This window comes from Protopterus annectens, chromosome 9.part0, assembly GCF_019279795.1.
Source record: "Protopterus annectens isolate FY-2018-M chromosome 9.part0, PAN1.0, whole genome shotgun sequence".
NCBI classification, from domain to species: Eukaryota; Metazoa; Chordata; order Ceratodontiformes; family Protopteridae; genus Protopterus; species Protopterus annectens.
Genome location: NC_056743.1, coordinates 658956226 through 658970373, shown reverse-complemented (window position 1 = coordinate 658970373; position 14148 = coordinate 658956226).

Genomic DNA, 14148 nt, shown 5'->3' with positions numbered 1-14148 from the left:
TCCATGAGAAGCTCACATCAAAACAGAAAAACAGAAAGGTATGTAGCTACTAAATATAGCTGATAGGTATGCCATACCAAATAACAAATATGCAAAGACAGGTATACTGTACTATGTAATTAATATGCAAATGAAAAAGCATACAGGAGAAGAGCCAAAGCAAAGATAAAGTGTTATGTGTAAATTTTAAACATAACATCAACCAAAGTGCAATCCTAACTAAAATAATTTGAAAAAAGTTAGCATTATCTTTTAACCACACATTTAGTAATCTAATAATGTTGATAAGATAGCTTTATCTTGTTAGTATAAATCATTTTAGCATTTCTTTTAGTTTTATGAAGCAATTCTTATTATCAGAGAGCTGTAATTATCCTTCTCGCATACCCTTTTCCCTTAATATAGCATAAAATACAGAAAAAAGTAAACAGCACACAAGATTACTAACAGGTAATTTGGAGACAAGCATGAATCTCACCATGATAATGAAAGGTGTCATTTGACTAGAAGAAACCACACTCTGGGTTTGATAGTCATTTTTTTAAGCTAAGGGCACTCGTTTTCCCTGCACCATGACTAGAGGTTGTCTGGGAGAAGATATTAGTTGAGCACCCAATTTTCATTAAAGCACTAGCAGCTGTCTCTAGAAGTTACCAGAAGTGATTCTTCTTTTTACAGTATGAAAGACAAAAGTTAAAAAAAACCCTGTACAACGAAAAGAAAAGTCATGATGGTCCATTGTAATACTAATGGAACATAAATTTGATTATCTAATAATGGCAAAAAATGGCATGTAGTGGCAGTGATAAAGGAAATCATTGCATGTAAAAGCAAACCTAAGTTAACTACCCTTCATATAAATGTGGATCAGTCATCATTCTAACCACTACATTTAGTAGTTGCATTCCTTTCTCTTTTTAGTCATCATTTTTATGACATAACGAAAATGATGAAGATACAAAATGAAACGTCAGAGATGTAGGAATACAAGGAATCCAGTGTACGCATGTAGTAGGTTAATTAAGTGTATTACAGATTATGCAGGTTTTGTCCAGCTGTGGTGCTATTTCAGTATCCACTTGTCTTACAAGTTACAGTGAAAAGATATTATTTTATATTTGTTGTCAATTTACATTCCCCTAGCCTTGACAGGCAGTGGCAGGACTGCACACTTCTGCCTGAATGGCTAATTGACAATAGAGAGATGCTGCTATATCTGAGTTCAAATGTTCCTAATGTACAACACAACAAAGTCCAGCAGAAAAGGGTCCAGGACCAAAGTTGTAGTGAAATAACTGATGTTTATTACACGACAACAAAAACAAAGAATGCAATAAAATCAAGCGCTTTCGCTCGGTTAATACCGAGCTTTCTCAAGATACAAACGTAGTGCACCGAGCTTGGCTATAGCTCTGGAATTTTGTTTTTTTCACCAAAAAAAAAATCTACTTGTTATGTCAGATGCAACACAGTGTACTTCATACCCCCTTTAAACTGCAGAAGATATAAAGGTAGGTTATCAGGTGCAATTCTCCTTAAAACATTGCTTCTGAACTTAATTCTGACATTAAGAGTGCAAGTGCCATTGCAAAAAAAAATTGGATATGTCCCACAGAATTAAAACATGTATGAAAGGCATTGCATGATTACTTTTAACTAGAAGCTTCTCTTTCCCTGCTGTGCCCTGACCATCATTACACTAACCTTAACATATCTTCAGGAAATTTCCATGAACAATTATATAATAAAACTCCACAACTTGCACCTGGTCAGCCATTTAAAAGCCGCCATTGTAGTACTGCAAAATCCCTTCAATTAATTCAGTTTAAGAACATTAATATACTCGTTGGCATATTAGCCTGCCCTGTCATAACAGCTTGTATATGCATGATACTAGTCCATAGTCCGAGAAAGTTGTCATTATTATTTTCTAAGCATTATTTGAATGCATTCCTCCTGCCTGCAGCCATTCACCAGCAGACGTAAAAGTCCCCTTGTTCAATCATTTTAGAGTAAACTGGCCCTGTAAGTATGGTATTTCATGAATGTGTCCTTCATTTTACTACATTTTCAAACCATTTGTTTTACTTTTCCTTAGCATGCTGTTTACGTGGAAATGCATTACTTTACTTTGTCTAATTCAGCAGAACTTCATCAGGTTTTAATTGCTCCTGATATCTTCCAACACCTTTTCCTCTACATCCTCATTTCACCTACCTGTGTTACTGCCCTGCTTCACTTCTCTTTCCTCATCAGTACATTCTACCATTCCCTAATTTTCTACCGTCAGTTTACCTTCAAGTTTAGAGCTCTATGCTATTGCTTTTATTTTAACTACATGTTCTGAGAACCATACATGTTTCACTCGATGTCCTGTTACTAATGATAGCATTGTATTAGAATATGTATGAATTACAAAAATGTCAATACAATTGCAGTCTGTAGGCATATATGATAAAAATCAAGAAATATTTCTTTAGTACATACTGAATGAAGGTTCAATGTACATATCATAGCGATCACAGTGAGTATGTATATATATATATATATATATATATATATATATATATATATATATATATATATATTATATATATATATATATATATATATATATATATATATATATATATATATATATATATATATATGGGTCTACTTCTATTCGCTGACATCCCATTTCACTGAAACCCATTTCGTTGACAGCTCATTTCATAGACAAACTTTCAAGGTGGGGGGCTGTGCCCCCCAACTATATATTACAACTCCACAGTCGCACAACAGTGGGGAGGGGGGCAAATCCCAGGTTTTTGCCCTGATTACTTTTGTCTATGAAATGGGGCTGTCAACGAAATGGGTTTCAGTGAAATGGGATGTCAGCGAATAGAAGTAGACCCATATATATATATATATATATATATATATATATATATATATATATATGTGTGTGTGTGTATATAGGCCACGGTGGTGCAGCGGTTAGCATTGCTGCCTCACAGCAAGAGGTTCTCTACTTTGATCCTTGGCTGGAGTGCCTTCTGTGCAGAGTCTGCATGTCCTCCCTGTGGTTGCGTGGGTTTCCTCCAGGTGCTCTGGTTTCCTCCCACATCTCAAAGACATGCTGTAGGTGGATTGGACACTCTAAACTGGCCCTAGGCATGAGTGTGTGCATGTGCGTGCCTTCTGTGGAAGGTTGGGTGCCAGGCTGGCAACTCGACACTGTAAAACTGCACTGCCAATCATGAGTGGACAGGTGATCCACTGTGGCGACTCCTAACTGGAAAAAAGCCAAAAGAAGAAGAAGAAGATATATAAAATATATATAATATATATTATCCACCATGTAAATATCTGTGCATTGTAAACCCAGTGTCCTTAATTCAATCCTATCTTTCTAACACATTTTATGAATGAATACTATAAACAATAATTCTGTGTTAATGCATCTGTTTTTATAAACATTTGAAGGCTGTTCACTATATGCTTCCACACGTGAATCTGTGTACCTATTTGTGGTATATTTACACCTGTTTATTGTTAGTCTTTGTTTAATATTTTATTGTTTTTGGAGTTTTTCTTTTGGTATCCACTGATCCAGAACAGATTAGTGTATTTCTGCTTAGTCTGACTGTTTTTCTACAAGCTCCATTAATACTGAAACTATAAGGTGATAAATATTTTTAATAATTCCACTGGTTTGTAAAATCCTCTTACTCACTGGTTCCAACAGAGACTTCCTATTATTTGTGTTGATTACAAGAGTCTTCATAATTTTAACCACCTACAAAGCCATATTATTATCAGAAGGAACCATTCATATTTTGCCCCAGAAAGCCCCATAAAAATGCATGAGCATATCCAGGTTGTTTGACAGTATTCCACTTTTAAAATCACTATGTAAAATAAGGAATGTCTCAATGCATAACATCTGCAGTAATGAAGCATTGTAATTAACTGGAGAAGCCATTCCAGATAAGTTTAGTTTAATAAGCATCTTAAGTCCTTAAACTATTAACTCAAATAGAATTTACTCACTCACCCAATTTTCAGGTGAATCTGTACATTTTACAATGTTTCAGTTTCTTTCTGACATTCCTGTTAATAATTTTGTTCTACTCGTTACTTCATTCATTCATTTTCTAATATTCCTTTCATCCTGTTCAGAGCTACGGGGGTGTTGGCACCTATTCTTGCACTCAGCTGATACAAGGAAGAGAGAACTAATCCTACATGGCATGTCAGTCCACTGCAGAACATTCACAACCATTCTCTCATACACAGCATGGACAAGTACAGGCAGTTATGAAGACTGCCACTTCAAATATAGCACGTGTTTCGTATGCAGCAGGAAATAGAGCACCTAATAAAAACATAAAAATGCAGTGTGGACGTACATAGTACCCATAATGCACCCCAGTCAGGAACAGAATTGGATTATCAAGCACTATGAGGCAGAAATACTAGCACACAGTATGGAAGGATTTGGGAAATGTATTACTACTTAGATAATCGTAACGCCAGTATGGCTTTACACAAGTAAAAAATATGCTTCTGACTTTTCTCTTACCCCACAGAAATCATTCCTTGGTTCAATAGGAAACTCTGGTATTGAAACCAGCACTGACGTCAGAAGGACGGTCTAATCCTGTTAGAGGAAATCTCCGTGTGATTCCTGAACTGTCATTGACCTAAGAATGTGCTGCTTGCAGCTGGTTGCTTGACTTGTTACCTTAAGGACATTTCTGTTTTTTTTTTTTTTTAGAAAATACCAGTGGCAAAAGATAATTGTTTAACTTCACCTACTTTACTGCCTAATGTAAACTATGTCAATAACTTTCTTTCTGCCTGCTTTGTAGGTAGTATGCCTACCCCTGCTGCAGATTCAGATATCTTGAGAATCTTAATCATATCAATATGGAGATATCAAACAAAATAAAAAAGCGGAAATGATATATGAGGGTTGCTTTGGACTGACATTCATAATTTTGTAACAGAGAGGGAGGCAGTAGAAAGATCACTTGCAGCACATCTCCTTCAGTCTGCCATAAGTTCAATAAATTGATGTTTAACTATACTGTCAATGGCTTTTACAAATGATAAAAATGCCTTCTACCCCAGAAAGTATAACATCCCTCTTCTCCATTATGCATACCATTTAATGAATATTAGCATATTATAGAGTTTGAACAAGAAATTCATCATGGCAACCACATTTTGTTATCAGCAGCATGGGACTGACACCCTTCTTAGTTCAATATTTCATAGACTAATTTTTAAAACACTTACTCTAACAATACTAGTCATTTTCAGCCACATCTGAAGAGTAAACCAAATGACTAACATGAAAGAAGCAATAAATGGAAACAACTAATTGCTTTTCTGTTTCATGATCCATGTATGCCATTAGACACATAGTTTACCGCTTTTGTCTGCATGGGTAAAATTATAACAAAAAGCAAACTAACCATAACTAAAGTATTTTTATCCAGATATTTCTGATTTCCATATTAAAATCACTGGCCCTTGTCTGATATAGCAGCTGAAGTGTTTGTCGTCCTTGCCTGCATACACAAGTACATCTTGTTGCATCATTCACAAAAGTGTTCCTGTAGGAGCTATCCACATCAAAACAAACCTGTATCTAAAGCAGCAAATATCAAGGCAAGCTGGTACTTAAATGAGTAAGTATGCAAAACAAGTGCCACTGATAGGGCATTGTTATAGTTCCATTAAGTAGAGAAAGAAAGATAAGTGTTTTCATTTCTTCAACTGATTTTAAATTTATTTTAACAGTCTGGATCTGCTTTAGTTAAGGTATTTAAGCATATAGTCGTACATAGTTTCACTGCATTTTGCTGTTTAAATGGACTAATTGTTTATTATGTATTGAGTGTACATCAGGCTAGTTCAGGACTAGTGTTTGCATTAAAGCAGTTCCAGGCCACACAACTCAGAGTGAAAGGTCTATTTGTTTTTCACTCCAACCCACCCTGTTGTAGTTGAGTTCTTAAACCCACTGTTGTTGTCTGCCCCTTATGATAATTTGACAACATAATTTTCTCCCTCTCCCCGGTTATTGACTGTTGACAACAAACACAACATAAGTATCATTTTGCAATGTTTCTCCCTTAATATGCTAACCTACATATAATCCTTATAACTTATGAGACACTTAACCTTGAGGAGGCACTTCCTGCTGTATGAAACTTAACCAAATTCACCCATTTTTATGCCTGTTGAACAAACTCTGTCCTGTTTTTTTCTGCTTAGTTATACAATGCCTAGACAGTTGTTTTAAAATGCTTTTTGTTGTTTCCTCTTGATCATATAGTACAATGGAAAAAATATTACATTTCTACTCAGCAACATCATTTTCTAATCCCATGTCTTTAGTAATTCTGCCATGCACAGAACTGTATCTATAATCAATATTAATTTTATTGTGCATCAAACTGCTTTGTCATCTGGATTAGCTGAATTGTGTACAAACTGCCATATGCAGGTTATGTTAATTTGATTGTTGACAACACAGTTTCTTAATAAATCTCACTGTGCTTTAGGCTGCTTTTTTGTAATCATTTTAAAACAATTTATGTCACGTGCCCCGAATTACAATGTGCAATATAAAGTCGTTTCTACTCAGTAAAGTCAGATTTCCATTGCTGTACAAATTATTTCTTCCATGGAATCACAGCAAAATGGTCTCATGCAGCAGACTCAAGAAATGAAGCAAACAGCTTTTCCAATTCCAGAAACATTACCTAACCATAAGAGTGTACAAATAATTAGTTGTTTATTATAATAAACAACTGAGTATATAGTTCTGTCAAAAGCATTTATAAAATATCAAACAACCAAAATATGTGAAAACAGAATCCACCTTACAAACAAAAACAAAACAAGGGTCTTTATTAGGCTTATTTAGCACAACAGATGCTAGATGTAATGATAGGCAGTATCAACTCTATCCTGTTCAACAAAGTATTACTTGTATGAATCAGTGTATGCAGTTTTCAGTCAAAACCACATTACTGTATGCAGCAAATGTTATTCACATCCCAGAATAGTGCTTGTCAATCAACCCATCAGTTAGATGTTGCTTTGCTTCTGCACTGAAAAGTGTGCCAAATGATGTCTGAAAACAAGTCAAATATAGTGAATTGCTCCTCTTTTTTAGTATTTGTCTTTAAGTTGTCAATATCAGATATCACAGAACACTGCTTATGAATAAATACTCTGCATCTGTATCTTTCTTCTTTATTTACAAACACTAAGAATCACAGTACATTACTTGTTCATCAAGACCACGTTGTTATATGTTGCTTCCACATCAACAGACCATATATTTCTAAGTATGTAAAATAAAGTAAAATATTCCTAATGTTTATCTTGAGAGTGTATTGCTATTATTTTATAGCATCAAGCATCAAAAATACTGCCTGCCAATTAAGACTTTGTGGTTCCTTTGCACAGTAGAGTCATCAAGTCTTCAGATGTTAAGATGATGTGAAGACTGTATTAATTCTAGTACATTACCCCTCCTTCTGCATTAATTCCAACATGGATCTATTACATAACCCCTCCTTGTGGATTAATTCCACCATGGATCTATTACATAACCCCTCCTTGCGCATGAATTCCACCATGGATCTATTACATAACCCCTCCTTGTGCATTAATTCCACCATGGATCTATTACATAACCCCTCCTTGTGCATTAATTCCACCATGGATCTATTACATAACTCCTCCTTGTGCATTAATTCCACCATGGATCTATTACATAACCCCTCCTTGTGCATTAATTCCACCATGGATCTATTACATAACCACTCCCTGTGCATTAATTCCACCATGGATCTATTACATAACCCCTCCTTGTGTATTAATTCCACCATGGATCTATTACATAACCCCTCATTATGCATTAATTCCACCATGGATCTATTACATAAACCCTCCTTATGTATTAATTTCACCATGGATCTATTACATGACCCCTCCTTATGCATTAATTCCACCATGGATCTATTACATAACCCATCCTTATGCATTAATTCCACCATGGATCTATTACATGACTCCTCCTTCTGCATTAATTCCACCATGGATCTATTACATAACCCCTCCTTCTGCATTAATTCCACCATGGATCTATTACATAACCCCTCCTTATGTATTAATTTCACCATGGATCTATTACATGACCCCTCCTTATGCATTAATTCCACCATGGATCTATTACATAACCCCTCCTTATGCATTAATTCCACCATGGATCTATTACATGACTCCTCCTTCTGCATTAATTCCACCATGGATCTATTACATGACCCCTCCTTCTGCATTAATTCCACCATGGATCTATTACATGACCCCTCCTTCTGCATTAATTCCACCATGGATCTATTATATAACCCCTCCTTATGCATTAATTCCACCATGGATCTATTACATAACCCCTCCTTATGTATTAATTCCACCATGGACAACAGCACTTGGTTCACAAAATGCTACTTTGCATATTGCTTCCCCATTTAACACTGCATCAGCTATCTGCAGACATATGAAATAAAGTGAAATACTCAATTTACAAACATAGTTTGCCAAGTAATAAAGTTCACTACTATTCTATAATTTCTTTGCACTCTAATGCAACACTGCCAGTTTACACAAATATTTATTCTTGACAAATGCTTGTGTTGTAACACATTTCCCATCATCATATCTACCAGTTCAGCATTCCATTTAGGGGAAAGTCAAATTAAACATTAATATCTCAAATATGGGGTCAGGTCAGTACACCTGTTGATATTACAGACATGTTGCATAAGGAAAAAATGCTTCCTTCATTTATGCCCAGTCATTTCATATTTTATATGCCATTCTTCACCTAATGCTTCAGCTGTCTAAAGAAAGTACAGTAGTTCAGTTCATATGTAGAGCACATTAGAGCACCTAAGGAAAATATATGCATCATCATGCTTTGTTGATTACTAGTACTGATAGCTGTGTCCTTCTGCAGTACTTAATTATATCAGTGTACTTCACCAAAAAGGAACGCCACGGTGCTGCTTGTTAGTATACTTCACCAAAAAGGAACGCCACGGTGCTGCTTGTTAGTATACTTCACCAAAAAGGAACGCCACAGTGCTGCTTGTTAGTATACTTCACCAAAAAGGAACACCACGGTGCTGCTTGTTAGTATACTTCACCAAAAAGGAATGCCACAGTGCTGCTTGTTAGTATACTTCACCAAAAAGGAACACCACGGTGCTGCTTGTTAGTATACTTCACCAAAAAGGAACACTGCAGTGCTGCTTGTTAGTATAGTTCACCAAAAAGGAATGCCACAGTGCTGCTTGTTAGTATACTTCACCAAAAAGGAATGTCACAGTGCTGCTTGTTAGTATACTTCACCAAAAAGGAATGCCACAGTGCTGCTTGTTAGTATACTTCACCAAAAAGGAATGCCACAGTGCTGCTTGTTAGTATACTTCACCAAAAAGGAATGCCACAGTGCTGCTTGTTAGTATACTTCACCAAAAAGGAATGCCACAGTGCTGCTTGTTAGTATACTTCACCAAAAAGGAATGCCACAGTGCTGCTTGTTAGTATACTTCACCAAAAAGGAATGCCACGGTGCTGCTTGTTAGTATACTTCACCAAAAAGGAACACCACGGTGCTGCTTGTTAGTATACTTCACCAAAAAGGAACACCGCGGTGCTGCTTGTCAGTATACTTCACCAAAAAGGAACACCGCGGTGCTGCTTGTTAGTATACTTCACCAAAAAGGAACACCGCGGTGCTGCTTGTTAGTATACTTCACCAAAAAGGAATGCCACAGTGCTGCTTGTTAGTATACTTCACCAAAAAGGAACACCATGGTGCTGCTTGTTAGTATACTTCACCAAAAAGGAACACCGCGGTGCTGCTTGTTAGTATACTTCACCAAAAAGGAATGCCACAGTGCTGCTTGTTAGTATACTTCACCAAAAAGGAACACCACGGTGCTGCTTGTTAGTATACTTCACCAAAAAGGAACACTGCAGTGCTGCCTGTTAGTATAGTTCACCAAAAAGGAACGCCACAGTGCTGCTTGTTAGTATAGTTCACCAAAAAGGAACATCACAGTGCTGCTTGTTAGTATACTTCACCAAAAAGGAACACCACAGTGCTGCTTGTTAGTATAGTTCACCAAAAAGAAATACCACAGTGCTGCTTGTTACTGTACTTCACCAAAAATGAACACCGCAGTGCTGCTTGTTAGTATAGTTCACCAAAAAGGAACATCACAGTGCTGCTTGTTAGTATACTTCACCAAAAAGGAACACCACGGTGCTGCTTGTTAGTATACTTCACCAAAAAGGAACGCCACAGTGCTGCTTGTTAGTATAGTTCACCAAAAAGGAATGCCGCAATGCTGCTTGTTAGTATACTTCACCAAAAAGGAATGCTGCAGTGCTGCTTGTTACTGTACTTCAGCAAAAAGGAATACCACCGTGCTGCTTGTTAGCATAGTTCACCAAAAAGAAATGCCGCAGTGCTGCCTGTGACTGTACTTCACCAAAAAGGAATGTCACAGTGCTGCTTGTTACTGTACTTCACAAAAAGGAACACCACAGTGCTGCTTGTTAGTATACTTCACCAAAAAGGAATGCCACGGTGCTGCTTGTTACTGTACTTCACCAAAAAGGAACACCACAGTGCTGCTTGTTAGTATACTTCACCAAAAAGGAATACCGCAGTGCTGCTTGTTAGCATAGTTCATCAAAAAGGAATGCCATAGTGCTGCTTGTTACTGTACTTCACCAAAAAGGAATACCGCAGTGCTGCTTGTTAGCATAGTTCATCAAAAAGGAATGCCATGGTGCTGCTTGTTACTGTACTTCACCAAAAAGGAATGTCACAGTGCTGCTTGTTAGCATAGTTCATCAAAAAAGAATGCCATAGTGCTGCTTGTTAGTGTACTTCACCAAAAAGGAATGCCATGGTGCTGCTTGTGACTGTACTTCACCAAAAAGGAATGTCACAGTGCTGCTTGTGACTGTACTTCACCAAAAAGGAACACCACAGTGCTGCGTGTTACTGTACTTCACCAAAAAGGAATGTCACAGTGCTGCTTATGACTGTACTTCACCAAAAAGGAACACCACAGTGCTGCTTGTTACTGTACTTTACCGAAAAGGAATGTCACAGTGCTGCTTGTGACTGTACTTCACCAAAAAGGAGCACCACAGTGCTGCTTGTTACTGTACTTCACCAAAAAGGAATGTCCCAGTGCTGCTTGTTAGCATAGTTCACCAAAAGGAACACCACAGTGCTGCTTGTTACTGTACTTCACCAAAAGGAATGTCACAGTGCTGCTTGTTAGTATAGTTCACCAAAAAGAAATACCACAGTGCTGCTTGTTACTGTACTTCACCAAAAGGAACACCGCAGTGCTGGTTGTTAGTATAGTTCACCAAAAAGGAACATCACAGTGCTGCTTGTTAGTATACTTCACCAAAAAGGAATGCTGCAGTGCTGCTTGTTACTGTACTTCAGCAAAAAGGAATACCACCGTGCTGCTTGTTAGCATAGTTCACCAAAAAGAAATGCCGCAGTGCTGCCTGTGACTGTACTTCACCAAAAAGGAATGTCACCGTGCTGCTTGTTACTGTACTTCACAAAAAGGAACACCACAGTGCTGCTTGTTAGTATACTTCACCAAAAAGGAATGCCACGGTGCTGCTTGTTACTGTACTTCACCAAAAAGGAACACCACAGTGCTGCTTGTTAGTATACTTCACCAAAAAGGAATACCGCAGTGCTGCTTGTTAGCATAGTTCATCAAAAAGGAATGCCATAGTGCTGCTTGTTACTGTACTTCACCAAAAAGGAATACCGCAGTGCTGCTTGTTAGCATAGTTCATCAAAAAGGAATGCCATGGTGCTGCTTGTTACTGTACTTCACCAAAAAGGAATGTCACAGTGCTGCTTGTTAGCATAGTTCATCAAAAAAGAATGCCATAGTGCTGCTTGTTAGTGTACTTCACCAAAAAGGAATGCCATGGTGCTGCTTGTGACTGTACTTCACCAAAAAGGAATGTCACAGTGCTGCTTGTGACTGTACTTCACCAAAAAGGAACACCACAGTGCTGCGTGTTACTGTACTTCACCAAAAAGGAATGTCACAGTGCTGCTTATGACTGTACTTCACCAAAAAGGAACACCACAGTGCTGCTTGTTACTGTACTTTACCGAAAAGGAATGTCACAGTGCTGCTTGTGACTGTACTTCACCAAAAAGGAGCACCACAGTGCTGCTTGTTACTGTACTTCACCAAAAAGGAATGTCCCAGTGCTGCTTGTTAGCATAGTTCACCAAAAAGGAACACCACAGTGCTGCTTGTTACTGTACTTCACCAAAAAGGAATGTCACAGTGCTGCTTGTTAGTATAGTTCACCAAAAAGAAATACCACAGTGCTGCTTGTTACTGTACTTCACCAAAAAGGAACACCGCAGTGCTGGTTGTTAGTATAGTTCACCAAAAAGGAACATCACAGTGCTGCTTGTTAGTATACTTCACCAAAAAGGAATGCTGCAGTGCTGCTTGTTACTGTACTTCAGCAAAAAGGAATACCACAGTGCTGCTTGTTAGCATAGTTCACCAAAAAGAAATGCCGCAGTGCTGCCTGTGACTGTACTTCACCAAAAAGGAATGTCACAGTGCTGCTTGTTACTGTACTTCACAAAAAGGAACACCACAGTGCTGCTTGTTAGTATACTTCACCAAAAAGGAATGCCACGGTGCTGCTTGTTACTGTACTTCACCAAAAAGGAACACCACAGTACTGCTTGTTAGTATACTTCACCAAAAAGGAATACCGCAGTGCTGCTTGTTAGCATAGTTCATCAAAAAGGAATGCCATAGTGCTGCTTGTTACTGTACTTCACCAAAAAGGAACATCACAGTGCTGCTTGTTAGCATAGTTCATCAAAAAGGAATGCCATAGTGCTGCTTGTTACTGTACTTCACCAAAAAGGAATACCGCAGTGCTGCTTGTTAGCATAGTTCATCAAAAAGGAATGCCATGGTGCTGCTTGTTACTGTACTTCACCAAAAAGGAATGCCATAGTGCTGCTTGTTACTGTACTTCACCAAAAAGGAACATCACAGTGCTGCTTGTTAGCATAGTTCATCAAAAAGGAATGCCATAGTGCTGCTTGTTACTGTACTTCACCAAAAAGGAATACCGCAGTGCTGCTTGTTAGCATAGTTCATCAAAAAGGAATGCCATGGTGCTGCTTGTTACTGTACTTCACCAAAAAGGAATGTCACAGTGCTGCTTGTTAGCATAGTTCATCAAAAAAGAATGCCATAGTGCTGCTTGTTACTGTACTTCACCAAAAAGGAATGTCACAGTGCTGCTTGTGACTGTACTTCACCAAAAAGGAACACCACAGTGCTGCTTGTTACTGTACTTCACCAAAAAGGAATGTCACAGTGCTGCTTGTGACTGTACTTCACCAAAAAGGAACATCACAGTGCTGCTTGTTAGCATAGTTCATCAAAAAGGAATGCCATAGTGCTGCTTGTTACTGTACTTCACCAAAAAGGAATACCGCAGTGCTGCTTGTTAGGATAGTTCATCAAAAAGGAATGCCATGGTGCTGCTTGTTACTGTACTTCACCAAAAAGGAATGTCACAGTGCTGCTTGTTAGCATAGTTCATCAAAAAAGAATGCCATAGTGCTGCTTGTTACTGTACTTCACCAAAAAGGAATGTCACAGTGCTGCTTGTGACTGTACTTCACCAAAAAGGGACACCACAGTGCTGCTTGTTACTGTACTTCACCAAAAAGGAATGTCACAGTGCTGCTTGTGACTGTACTTCACCAAAAAGGAACATCACAGTGCTGCTTGTTAGCATAGTTCATCAAAAAGGAATGCCATAGTGCTGCTTGTTACTGTACTTCACCAAAAAGGAATACCGCAGTGCTGCTTGTTAGGATAGTTCATCAAAAAGGAATGCCATGGTGCTGCTTGTTACTGTACTTCACCAAAAAGGAATGTCACAGTGCTGCTTGTGACTGTACTTCACCAAAAAGGAACACCACAGTGCTGCTTGTTACTGTACTTCACCAAAAAGGAATGTCACAGT